Raw genomic sequence first — 13,981 nt, 5'->3', positions numbered from 1 at the left:
TGACTTCGGAAAAACTCAGAGGAATACCGCACAGAAATGCAACAAATCCAAAAGTGAAAAAGTTTCACAACAAAGATACTGATTAGGAAAACAAGACTGTTAGAAAAAACTGTCCCATGAGTGATGCAGGTGTTCCCAGAGAAAAATTAGAATTCTGGATCTGTTCAAAGATTTAGTGAAGTTACATTTGTCAACAGAGGAGGAGCGGCTGACTGTTGACTAGGCTTTTCAAATATCGTGAAATTGAATAAAAGAAAAATGGATAATATCAAAAAAAGAGCCAAGTTGGCAAATGCGGTGTATATCCGTCAATGTAATATAAAATGTCTCCGTAAAAATTGGTTGAATGAAAACATCAAATACTAATGCTGCATCAGTTATCGTTCCGACTGCTGAGTCAAAGTTAACAAAAAGCGCATTTTGGAGCACTGATTTCTGTCTCAAGCTCCTTAGAAACTGAATTTCTAAAGTCAGATTTACAGTATTCATGTGTTAAATGCAAAGTCAGACTACATCATGAAGAAACTGTGGCATAGTCCTTCCATAATCAACCAAACCAAGTCCCTCATAAGAATAATATTAATAAATTTCAACTGCTAAAAATTAAATATCGGAAAGAAGAATCTAGTCTTTTGCGGAGATTTAAATTTTTGGCAGACAAAATGGTGCACATTTAGCAGCGAGCCCTGACATAGAACCCTTACTTGACAAAAAGTGTCCAATTTTAGAGATCAGTGGAAAAGTGTTTTTTTTCTTACAAATAAGTAGAATTCAAAATAAACAAAAGTGTTGTTAAAAGACTTAGTCAATATTAACGTTACAACTACAAGTGTTTTCGCTACATCTGGCCTCATCAGGTAATTGCAGTTTAAAGTCAATTTATTTAAAACTGTATTTAAATCATTTCGTTCCAGTGATTGAACAAAATTTTAAAATGACAGTTTCGTTGAGGAACCAAACTTCTCCGTATCCGATAGCGAAGCAGCCGATTGTTTATATCTGGTTCGATTCAACTGTCAAAAGTTAGGTTGTTAACTAACTCTAACTTTGTTGCCCTAAAATTAGCCTCCTAAATTGGGACACTAAGTTTAGACCGGAAAAATTACACGTTTACTTCCCTAGTAGTAGTAGTAGTAGTAGTAGTAGTAGTAGTAGTAGTAGTAGTAGTAGTAGTAGTAGTAGTAGTAGTAGTAGTAGTAGTAGTAGTAGTAGTAGTAGTAGTAGTAGTAGTAGTAGTAGTAGTAGTAGTAGTAGTAGTAGTAGTAGTAGTAGTAGTAGTAGTAGTAGTAGTAGTAGTAGTAGTAGTAGTAGTAGTAGTAGTAGTAGTAGTAGTAGTAGTAGTAGTAGTAGTAGTAGTAGTAGTAGTAGTAGTAGTAGTAGTAGTAGTAGTAGTAGTAGTAGTAGTAGTAGTAGTAGTAGTAGTAGTAGTAGTAGTAGTAGTAGTAGTAGTAGTAGTAGTAGTAGTAGTAGTAGTAGTAGTAGTAGTAGTAGTAGTAGTAGTAGTAGTAGTAGTAGTAGTAGTAGTAGTAGTAGTAGTAGTAGTAGTAGTAGTAGTAGTAGTAGTAGTAGTAGTAGTAGTAGTAGTAGTAGTAGTAGTAGTAGTAGTAGTAGTAGTAGTAGTAGTAGTAGTAGTAGTAGTAGTAGTAGTAGTAGTAGTAGTAGTAGTAGTAGTAGTAGTAGTAGTAGTAGTAGTAGTAGTAGTAGTAGTAGTAGTAGTAGTAGTAGTAGTAGTAGTAGTAGTAGTAGTAGTAGTAGTAGTAGTGGTAGTAAAAGACCTATTTTTTTAAAAAAAAAAATAAGGATTAAAAAAACACTTATGTATGACTTATGCACGATAAAAGACGACAGAAATGTAGACATTAATTGTTCATATCATAATAATTACACGTTTTCTATTTCAGTTAAAAGCTAAGGGAATTGTTCAGAGTTTTCACCGGATGAGCTCGGAGGAAGAGTTATCTTCTGAAGAGACCTCGCGTGCAGTGCGGAGGCGAAACAGTTCATTCGATGAAGATCGCGTTGGCAAATATACAAAATGAAAGTTTCACTGTACGTCAACGGCCTCGTTGTAAAGCTTGCATAGGAAAACAATGTCATGCTTGTTAAGAAGTAAAACACAAGATTTAACAGAAAAAATTTTAAGCCTGAGAGATTCGAAGCCCATATGTTGAGAAGCCTATTATCCAATAATGGATAATACAAGACTTTATACCAAAAAACTTCAAGTTTGAGTAGACAAGTTCAGGACGGAGACCAAACAGGAGCACCGTATAGCAATAAAGGCAGGATAAGGGATTCATATAGCAAAATTTTCCTATTGCACGACACTTAAAGGGGGATAATGCGCTTCAGGAAAGTTGAAATTCTGTTGCATTTGAGAAGCTTTGACTCTAGATGACCTTGGCGAGATAGCTTACTAGACACAATAAAACACTAATCTTTGATTTGTTTCTTGAAAGGCAGGTACTCAGATCCTAAAAAAAACAGCGCAAACACATCATGCCCAACAAAATTAACAGCATTAGATTTTGATGTTTGGAGAAAGAGAAATTTTAAATTACACCAATTAACTAAAAAGTTGTTGTCTTCTTGCACGAGGGAGATTTATGAGTTAGCGAAAGTTTCCAGGTCATCAGCAAAAAGATAAAAACAACTGTTTGTCACATCATGAGTCATGTCATTAACAAAAAAAATGAATAACAAAGGTTCGAGCACGCTGCCCTGAGGAACTCTAGAATTAACCGACAAGGAAGAAAAAGGATTTTGATTAGTTTTTACACATTGAGGTCGGTTCGTTAGTTAAGCTTTCAAAGGTTGAGAAAAACTGAGTCGAAACCAAACTTCACCAGCTTAGTCAAAAGCATTTGACGAAACACAGAATCAAAAGCTTTCCTTAGGTCGAATTAAAAAGAATTGGCAAGAGAAATGGTATCATGAGCTGAGTAAAAAAGTCAAGACACATTATCATCTGACTTTTTGTTTTACATGATTTTATAAAACCTTATTGTTCACGTTTGAGTTGATATATCATTTTTTGAGAGAGTAAATTTGAAACATATTCTTTCAAGTAACAAGGCAAATTTAGGTAGGATACTAATGGGACGGTAGATAGCAATTTAATTATGTAGACCAGACTTATGTAAGGGAATAACGTTTGTTATTTTCCAAAAATTAGGCCATTATTGGGTTTTGACCACTCAGAAGAAGAGCTCAAAAACCGAAAGTTTGAACAATGCCGAAGGAGAAATGACGTTAACTCGTCAGCACTAGCATCACTAGAATCATAACACGATTCCAAAAAGGAGGAACACATCCCGTAATGAATAATCGAGGTTCATCAATTTGACGGAAGGTTAATTCAATTGATCAGGAACAGTATAGGAACAGAGATTAAACTGATTGATGATTAGTTCTTTACCTAATTCGATAGAATCTAAAATTGTCAAAATGAGTTCCCTCAGTTTTGAGGCAAATAATAAATAAGATCCCTAATTAATTGTCTCAAATTGGTTTTTCTATGATCAATGATTTGAATAGAATGCTATGAAAAAAACAAAGGAGATTTAAGACGAACAACGAGTTTCAATTTATTTTCACTATTGAAAATACCGGCAATAAGGCTGTACCAAGTATCAGGAAAGGTAGTATTAACAGAATTATCATGCAACAGGACCTTAAAAACAGGTTGTTGATTAATATTGAATGAAGGACCATTGAAGGCAGACCTTCAGAAAAGATTTTTTTTCTTCCGGGGAGTTAAAATAAAAATAATTGGGAAAAAGATCTGAGAAAAGCTGTTTTGCTACCGTAACTGATATATAAGCAACGTGAATTTTACGTTAAGTTTCAGCGACACACTGAGTCAGATATTTTTCAATTACCATTTTCAGAAATGGACATTCATGACATTAGGATGACTTGTCGCTTGCCCAATCAAAATTGGGATATTTGAATTCCCCTATAAGATAAACATCGTAATCGTAACCACAACGAAATTGAACCAGTAACAAGTCGAATTTAGAATAGTAGGTCTGAAAACAAGTCAATAAGTTGAAGATGTCCACAGTATAGTTTGATGGTTTTCGGCGGGTTAAAGATAAGCACAAATAAGGTCAGTTTGTTACATAAGCCAGAGCAAAAAAAGCAAAATCAAAGTTGGAAATTGTAAAATTAACAATATTGATGGCTGGGTTAGAGGATTGAAAAATCAAAAAGCCACCATGTAATATTAACAGAAGAATCCAAAAACACTTCAAAGCTAACGATATTCATATTTAAACAGGTTTCGATGACAAACAGTAAGTAGATATAGTTAGAATTGCATATATTCAAATGTTCGTAGCTTTTATCTAGAGAGCATATTGATTGACAGTTCATGATACACATTTATACGTTTGTAGTCAATTAGTTACTATATTAGGAGGCGTATTTTTGTAGTACAATTTTGAGTTCTTGATCTGAAAGTCTTGTCTATCTTTTCCTTTAACATTGACTATGTGATTACGTTTTGCCAGAACAGCTCTTTCCAATCAGCAATCTGCTGAAGATAGGATTTTTAATGTACGTCGTGTACTGATAATTGAGTACCTTCTGCTGTATCGTAATTTTATGTTCCATATAAAGGTTAATATATTTGTGTTTGTGTATCAGATGTTGAATTAAATCTTGCAGTAAGCGGTGTTTCATCTGAGCAAAACAAAAGTGTTATTCAACATCTGTTATTAAGTCTCGACTTCCTGATCGTTCGACGGCTCCAACTCAACAGCAATGGTCTTGGTGGAAACAATGCCTTGTTGATGGTCTAGCAATCAATAGAATGACAAATGTTGACATTTCTCAGATCATTTTGCAGGGATGGGACTGCTTAAAAATCTCTCAGGAGCAACTTGTTTGGACGACGACACAATCGGTTTTCTGGATGCTCAATTCAAGAAGCCTTTGAGAAGTAAATACACATGAGGTCAAGTCCTTTCGTGTAAGCAGCAAGATGATGAGTGCATAACAGAGTTTTTGCAGCAACTCCGCAATTCTGCTGAACGCTTTGAATTTACAGACCTCACGTGCAGCAACACAAAGACATATTTCCATCGGAAACACACTCCCGTCGAAAATATCGCTGCTGTCATAGGAAGAAAAATTCTACCTTATAAGGCGTCGAATCTTAAATGAGGGTTTTTGTGTTCTTGGGAAATGTCCACGGACTAAATGCCCAGATCGACAAAGTATATGTTCGAAAAACGGCACACAAGGGCATCGGGCAGCAGCGTGTAGGTCAAATGTTGCAACTAAGTCTTTGTATGACGACGAAGAAGTAGCTTTTGTACTATGCAGTGTGAAGACAACGAATGAATTGACAAAGTCTCCCAATGGAAACTAAAAAAATATTTCTTCTGGTGAAGACTGCTGTCTACCTGCTAGAGCTTCTATTGATCCCGGCTCCACTCCTTCGTTTCTAACGGCTGATGTGGGTGATCAGTTGCAATTACCAATCCAACCAGAGGGTCAAAACTTCGTCTCGCACTTAGAGAAGAATTGCCAGTTCATAGAGTTTGTAGTGCTTTAGTGAGCAAGAATATTTTTCTTTCATACTGTATTCTTCTCTGTAGTTAATCATCTAATTTGACGCGCAATCATTGGCTGGGATAGACTATCACAACATGAAACACTCTCACTTAAAAGTGGGGGAAAGAAGACGCAGTTGGGTATTTCTAATTTGGCTGCTATTGCTGAAAGTAAGGAGTATAGCCAATTGGTTGTTGACCTACCGAATATGTTTTCCAACGAAATTTTTAAAGCTAAGACCATAGCAACAAAAATGATAAAATCAACAACTTTGACTGCTGAGTTTGAGGATAGAGCAATCAATAGGCCACTATGCTGGCAACAATCACGATCAAATCTGGCAGTAATTTTGAAGGGAGAACCCAAAAACACCTCAAAGTTAATGATGTTCATATTTAAAAAAGTTTCGATGACAAACAAAAAGGAAATAGAGTTAGAAGCGCAAATATTCAAATGTTCGTAGCTTTTATCTAGAGAGCATATTGATTGACAGTTTATGATACACATTTATACGTTTGTAGTCAATTAGTTACTATATCAGGAAGCGTATTTTTGTAGTACAATTTTGAGTTCTTGATCTGAAAGTCTTGTCTATCTTTTCCTTTAACTGTGACTATGTGATAACGTTTTGCCAGAACAGCTCTTTCCAATCAGCAATCTGCTGAAGATAGGATTTTTTATGTACACCGTGTACTGACAATTGAGTACCTTCTGCTGTATCGTAATTATATGTTCCATATAAAAGTTAATATATTTGTGTTTGTGTATCAGATGTTGAATTAAAGCTTGCAGTAAGCGGTGTTTCATCTGAGCAAAACGAAAACGTTATTCAACATCTGTTATTAACTCTCGACTTCCTGATCGTCCGACGGCGCCAACCCAACAGCAATGGTCTTGGTGGAAACAATGCCTTGTTGATGGTCTAGCAATCAATGGAACGACAAATATTGACATTTCTCAGATCATTTTGCAAGGATGGGACTGCCTACAAATCTCTCAGGAGCAACTTCTTTGGACGACGACACAATCGGTTTTCTGGATGCTCAATTCAGGAAGCCTTTGAGAAATAAATACACAAGAGGTCAAGTCCTTTCGTGTAAGCAGCGAGATGATGAGTGCATAACAGAGTTTTTGCAGCAACTACGCAATTCTGTTGAACGCTGTGAATTTACAGACCTCACCGTGCAGCAACACAAAGATATATTTCCATCGGAAACACACTCCCGTCGGAAACATCGCTGCCGTCATAAGAAGAAAAGTTCTACCTTATAAGGCTTCGAATCTTAAATGAGGGTTTTGTGTTCTTGGGAAATATCCGTGGACTAAATGCCCAGATCGGCAAAGTATGTGTTCAAAAAACGGCAGACAAGGGCATTGGGCAGCAGCGTGTAGGTCAACTGTTGCAACTAAGGCTTTGGATGACGACGAACAAGTAGATTTTGTACTATGCAGTGTGAAGACAACGAACGAAGTGACAAAGTTTCCCAATGGAAACTAAAAAATTTTTTCTTCTGGTGAAGACTGCTTTCTACCTGCTAGAGCTTTAATATATCCCGGCTCCACTCCTTCGTTTCTAACGGCTGATGTGGGTGATCAGTTGCAGTTACCAATCAAACCAGAGGGTCAAAACTTCGTCTCGCACTTAGAGAAGAATTGCCAATTCATAGAGTTTGTAGTGCTTTAGTGAGCAAAAATATTTTTCTTTCACACTGTATCCTTCTCTGTAGTTAGTCACCTAATTTGACGCGCAATCATTGGCTTGGATAGACTATCACAACATGAAACACTCTCACTTAAAAGTGGGGAAAGAAGACGCAGTTGGGCATTTCTAATTTGGCTGCTATTGCTGAAAGTAAGGAGTATAGCCAATTGGTTGTTGACCTACCGAATATGTTTTCCAACGAAGTTTAAAAAGTTACGACCATAGCAACAGAAATAGTTAGATCAACAACTTTGACTGCTGGGTTTTGAGGATAGAGCAATCAATAGGCCACCATGCGGGCAACAATTACGATCAAATCTGGCAGTAATATTGAATGAAGAACCCAAAGACACCTCAAAGTTAATGATGTTCATATTTAAACAGGTTTCGATGACAAACAGAAAGGTGATAGATGTAGAAGTGCATATATTCAAAAGTTCGTAGCTTTTATCTAGAGAGCATATTGATTGACAGTTTATGATACACATTTACACGTTTGTAGTCAATTGATTACTATATGGCAAGCTTCTGAAAATAAAATTTTCTTTGATGTACACTGTGTATTGAAAATTGAGTACCTTCTGCTGTATCGTAGTTACATGTTCCATATAAAGATTTATATATTTGCGTTTATGTTTCAGATGGAGAAAAAAGCTTGCAAAAAACGGTGTTTCCTCTGAGCAACACGAAAATGTTATTCAACATCTGTTATTAAGTCTCGACTTCCTGATCGTCCGGCGGCTTCAACCCAAGAGCAATGGTCTTGATGGAAACAATGCCTTGTTGATGGTCTAGCAATCAATGGAATGACAAAAGAATCTCATAAGTTGACATTTCTCAGATTATTTTGCAATGATGGGACTGCTTACAAGTCTCTCAAATGCATTTTTTTTTGACAACGATACAATTGGATTTCTAGGTGCTCAATTTAGGAAGCCGTTGAGAATTAAATACACCTGATGTCAAGTCCATTCGTGCCACCAGCGATATGATGAGTGCATAACAGAGTTTTTGCAGCAACTACGTAATTCTGTTAAACGCTGTGAATTTACAGACCTCACCGTGCAGCAACACAAGGAAATATTTCCATCGGAAACACAATCCCGTCGGAAATATCGCTGCTGTCATAAAAAGAAAAATTCTACCTTATAAGGCTTCGAATCGTAACTGAGGGTTTTGTGGTCTTGGGAAATGTCCGTGGAGTAAATGCCCAGATCGACAAAGTATGTGTTCAAAAAACGGCAGACAAGGGCATCGGGCAGCAGCGTGTAGGTCAACTGTTGCAACTGTGGCTTTGGATGACGACGAACAAGTAGCTTTTGTACTATGCAGTGTGAAGACAACGAACGAAGTGAAGCACTGTGAGTTCACAGACCTCATTGTGCAGCAACACAAGGACACACTATTTCGCGGTGGTTTATTGTCTGGTACAAAATCTGATGCTATACATGTTCGACTTTAGGGACTGGTGGACTCAGAAGCTTCGCTTGATAAATGCATTTCATTCGCTAAGGCAATTGAAGTATCTGCAAAGTTTTCCGGCTCATTGAATGATAGCTCAAGCACTCCGCCATCCACATCTAGTGCACCCTTCGTAAATATCGCTGCTGTCTTTAAAAGAAAAGTTCAACCTTATAAGGCTTGCAATCGTAAATGAGAGTTTTGTGGTCTTGAGGAACGTTCACGGACTAAATTCCCAGCGCGAAAAAGTATGTGTTTGAAATACGGCAAACAAGGGCATTGGGCAGCAGCGTGTAAGTCAACTGTTGCAACTGTGGCTTTCGATGACGACGAACAGGTAGCTTCTGTAATATGCAGTGTCAGGATAACGTATGAAGTGACAAAGTTTCCCAATGGAAACTAAAAAATATATTTTCTGGTGAAGACTGCTTTCTTGCTGCTAGAGCGCTTATTGATGCCGGCTCCACTCCTTCGTTTCTAACGGTTGATGTGGGTGATCAGTTGCAATTACCAATCCAACCAAAGAAGTCAAAGCCTCGTCTCGCACTTGGAGAAGAATTGCCAGTTCATGGAGTTTGTAGTGCTTTAGTGAGCGTGAATAATTTTTTTTATACTGACTCCTTCTCTGTAGTTATTCACCTAGTTTGTAGCGCAGTCTTTGGCTGGGATGTACTCTCACAACATGAAACAATTTTACTTAAATTCGGGCGAAAGAAGATTCATTGAGACGTTTCTAATTTGTCTGCTGTTGGTGAAAGTAAAGAGTTTACACAATTGGTTGTTTACTCAACGAGTATGTTTTCCGACAAAGTTTATAAAGCTAAGCCCATGCAACAGAATCCAGACACTCAAACACAGAAGATTTCGAAATTATCCAGAAAAAAATTAGGATCTGTTAAGGAAAGGAATAGTTGGATGCTCCATGGCGGGCTCAGTCGTTTTTTGAAAACGGCAAAATGGACGTCTGTTAATCAACTAAATCGTAACAGTCAATTTGTTTACCTTTCTTGACGCGTACACGTTAACGATTATGGAAGAAGCGCTGAAGAAGGCTTCTGAGAAATATTTTTTCTCAAATTTTGAAATTAAGAGCACTTATCATCAGGTACCAATGAATGAAGAAGATAAAAAGTTCACAGTTTTTGAAATTGGGGGAAAACTTTACGATTGTAATCGTCTTTTTTTGGGGGTAACTAACACGGTACCTGCGTTTCACACAATTATAGACATTTTTGTTAACCGGAACAAGTTGGAAATGACATAATCTTACCTTGATGATATAATAGTTGAAATTCAAAGCCTGAAAGATTCGAAGCCCATATGATGAGCAGCCTATTATCAAATGATGGATAATACAAGACTTTATACCAAAAAACTTCAAATTGGAGTAGACAAGTTAAGGACGGAGACCAAACAGGAGCACCGTATAGCAATATAGGCAGGATAAGGGATTCATATAGCAAAAATTTCCTATTGCACGACACTTAAAGGGGGATATTGCGCTTCAGGAAGTTTGAAATTCTATTGCATTTGAGAAGCTTTGACTCTAGATGATTTTTCCGGGATAGCGTACTAGACACAATAAAACACAAATCTTTGATTTGTTTCTAGAAAGGCAGGTACTCAGACCCTAGAAGAAACAGAGCAAACTCATCATGCCCAACAAAATTAACAGCATTAGATTCTGATGATTGTAAAAGGAGACCATTTAAGTTACACCAATTAACTAAAGAGTTGCTGTCTCTTGCACGAGGGAGATTGATGAGTTAGTGAAAGTTTCCAGGTCATCAACAAAAAGATAAAAACAACTGTTTGTCACATCTTGAGTCATGTCATTAACAAAAAAATGAATAACAATGGTTCGAGCACGCTACCCTGAGGAACTCTAGAAGTAACCGACAAGGAAGAAAATGGATTTTGATTTGTTTTTACACATTCAGATCGGTTCGTTATTTAAGCGTTCAAAGGTTGAGAAAAACTGAGTCGGAAACCAAACTTCACCAGCTTAGTCAAAAGCATTTGATGAGACTCAGAGTCAACAGGTTTCCTTAGGTCGAAGTAAATAGAAATGGCACGAGAATTGGTATCATGAGCTTAGTAAAAAACCAAGACACATTATCATCTGACTTTTTGTACTACATGATTTCATAAAACCATGTTGTTCACGTTTGGTTTGATAAAACATTTTTTGAGAGAGTAAATTTGAAACCTATTCCTTTCAAGTAGCAAGGAATGTTTATGTAGGATACTAATGGGACGGTAGATAGCAATTTCATTATGTAGACCAGACTTATGTAAGGGAATAACGTTTGCCATTTTCCAAAAATTAGGCCAGTATTGGGTTTTGACCATTCAGAAGAAGAGCTCAAAAACGGAATGTTCGAACAATGCCCAAGGAGAAATGACGTTAACTCATCAGCACTAGCATCACTAGAATCACCACACGATTCCAAAAAAGAGGAATACATCCCGTAATGAATAATGGAGGTTCATCAATTTGACGGAAAGTTCATTCAATTAATCAAGAACAGTATAGGAACTGAGATTAAATTGATTGATAAATTCTTTAACTAATTCGATAGAATCTGAAATTGATAAAATGAGTTCTCTCAGTTTTGAGGCAAATAATAAATAAGGTCACTAATTAATTGTCTAAAAGTGGTTTTTCTATGGTCAATGGTTGGAATAGTATGCTATGAATAAAACAAAGGAGATTTAAGACGAACAACGACGCTTAAATTTAATTTCATTAATGAAAATACCAGCAATTAGGCTGTACCAAGTATCAGGAAAGGTAGTATTAACAGAGTTATCATCCGACAGGACCTTAAAAACAGGTTATAGATTAATATTGATTGAAAGACCATTGAAAGAAGACCTTCAGAAACTATATTGTTGTTTCCGGGGAGTTAAAATAAAAATAATTGGGAAAAAGGTCTGAGAAAAGCTGTTTTGCTACCGTAACTGATAGATAAGCAGCGTTATTTTTAAGTTAAGGTCCAGCGACACACTGAGTCAGATCTTTTTTAATGACCATTTCAGGAATGGACATTCATGACATTAGGGTGTCTTGTTGCATGCCCAATCAAAATTGGGATATTTGAATTCCCTATAAGATAAACATTGTAACCGTAACCATAACGAAATTGAACCAGTAACAAGTCGAATTTAGAATAGTAGGACTGAAAACAAGTCAATAAGTTGAAAATGTCCACAGTATAGTTTGATGGTTTTCGGTGGGTTAAAGAAAAGCACAAAGAAGATCAGTTTGTCACCTTCTAGTGATGCTTTTCATCTTACATTCAGAAGAGGAGCTCAAAAACCAAAAGTTCGAACAATGCCGAAGGAGAAATGACGTTAACTCATCAGCACTAGCATCACTAGAATCACCACACGATTCCAAAACGGAGGAATACATCACGTAATGATTAATGGAGGTTCGTCAATTTGAAGGAAGGTTAATTCAATTGATCAACAACAGTATAGGAACTGAGATTAATATGATCGATGACTAATTTTTTACCTAATTTGATAGAATCTGAAATTGTTAAAATGAGTTCTCTCAGTTTTGAGGCAAATAATAAATAAGATCACTAATTAATTGTCTAAAATTGGTTTTTCTATGATCAATGATTTGAATAGTATGCTATGAAATAAACAAAGGAGATTTAAGACAAACAACGACGCTTTAATTTGATTTCATTAATGAAAATACCAGCAATTAGACTGTACCAAGTATCAGGAAAGGTAGTATTAACAGAATTATCATGCGACAGGACTTTAAAAACAGGTGGTAGATTAATATTGAATGAAGGACCATTGAAGGAAGACCTTCAGATATTGTTGCTTCCGGGGAGTTAAAATAAAAATAATTGGGAAAAGGATCTTAGAAAAGCTGTTTTGCTACCGTAACTGATAGATAAGCAACGTCATTTTTACGTTAAGGTTCAGCGACACACTGAGTCAGATCTTTTTCAATGACCATTTTCAGGAATGGACATTCATTACATTAGGATGACTTGTCGCTTGCGCAATCAAAATTGGGGTATTTGAATTCCCCTATAAGATAAACATCGTAATCGTAATCATAACGAAATTGAACCAGTAACAAGTCGAATTTAGAATAGTAGGACTGAAAACAAGTCAAAAAGTTGAAAATATCCACAGTATATCTTGATGGTTTTCGGCGGGTTAAAGATAAGCACAAAGAAGGTCAGATTGTCACATAAAACAGAGCAAAAAAATCAAAATCAAAGTTGGAAATAGTAAAATTAACAATATTGATGGCTGGGTTAGAGGATACAAAAAACAAAAAGCCACCATGTATTATTAACAGAAGAACCCAAAAACACTTCAAAGCTAACAATGTCCATATTTAAACAGGTTTCGATGACAAACAGTAAAGATATAGAGTTAAAAGCGCATATATTCAAATGTTCGTAGCTTTTATCTAGAGAGCATATTGATTGACAGTTCATGATACACATTTATATGTTTGTAGTCAATGGGTTACTATATCAGCAAGCGTATTTTTGTAGTAAGTACAAGTTTGAGTTCTTGATCATAAAGTCTTGTCTATCCTTTCCTTTAACTGTGACTATGTGATAACGTTTTGCCAGAACAGCTCTTGCCAATCAGCAATCTGCTGAAGATAGGATTTTTTATGCACATAGTGTACTGATAATTGAGTACCTTCTGCTTTATCGTAATTATAAGTTCCATATAAAGATTTATATATTTGTTTTTGTGTATCAGATGTTGAATTAAAGCTTGCAATAAGCGGTGTTTCATCTGAGCAAAACAAAAACGTTATTCAACATCTGTTATTAAGTCTCGATTTCCTGATCGTCCGGCGGTGCCAACCCAACAGCAATGGTCTTGGTGGAAACAATGCCTTGTTGATGGTCTAGCAATCAATGGAATGACAAAAGTTGACATTTCTCAGATAATTTTGCAAAGATGGGACAGCTTACAAATCTCTCAGGAGCAAATTCTTTTGACGACGACACAATCGGTTTTCTGGATGCTCAATTTAGGAAGCTTTCGAGAATTAAATACACCTGATGTCACGTCCATCCGTGCCAGCAGCGAGATGATGAGTGCATAACAGTGTTTTTGCAGCAACTACGAATTTTTGTTAAGCACTGTGAATTCACAGACCACATTGTGCAGCAACACAAAGACACTCTCTTTCGCGCGGAGGTTTAATACTGGGTACAAAATTTGATGCTATACTGTTCGACTTTAGGGACTCAG

The sequence above is a fragment of the Convolutriloba macropyga genome, chromosome 9 (genome assembly GCF_964194025.1).
Source record: "Convolutriloba macropyga chromosome 9, txConMacr16.3, whole genome shotgun sequence".
Lineage (NCBI taxonomy): Eukaryota > Metazoa > Xenacoelomorpha > Acoela > Convolutidae > Convolutriloba > Convolutriloba macropyga.
Note: the sequence above shows the minus strand (reverse complement) of the source record.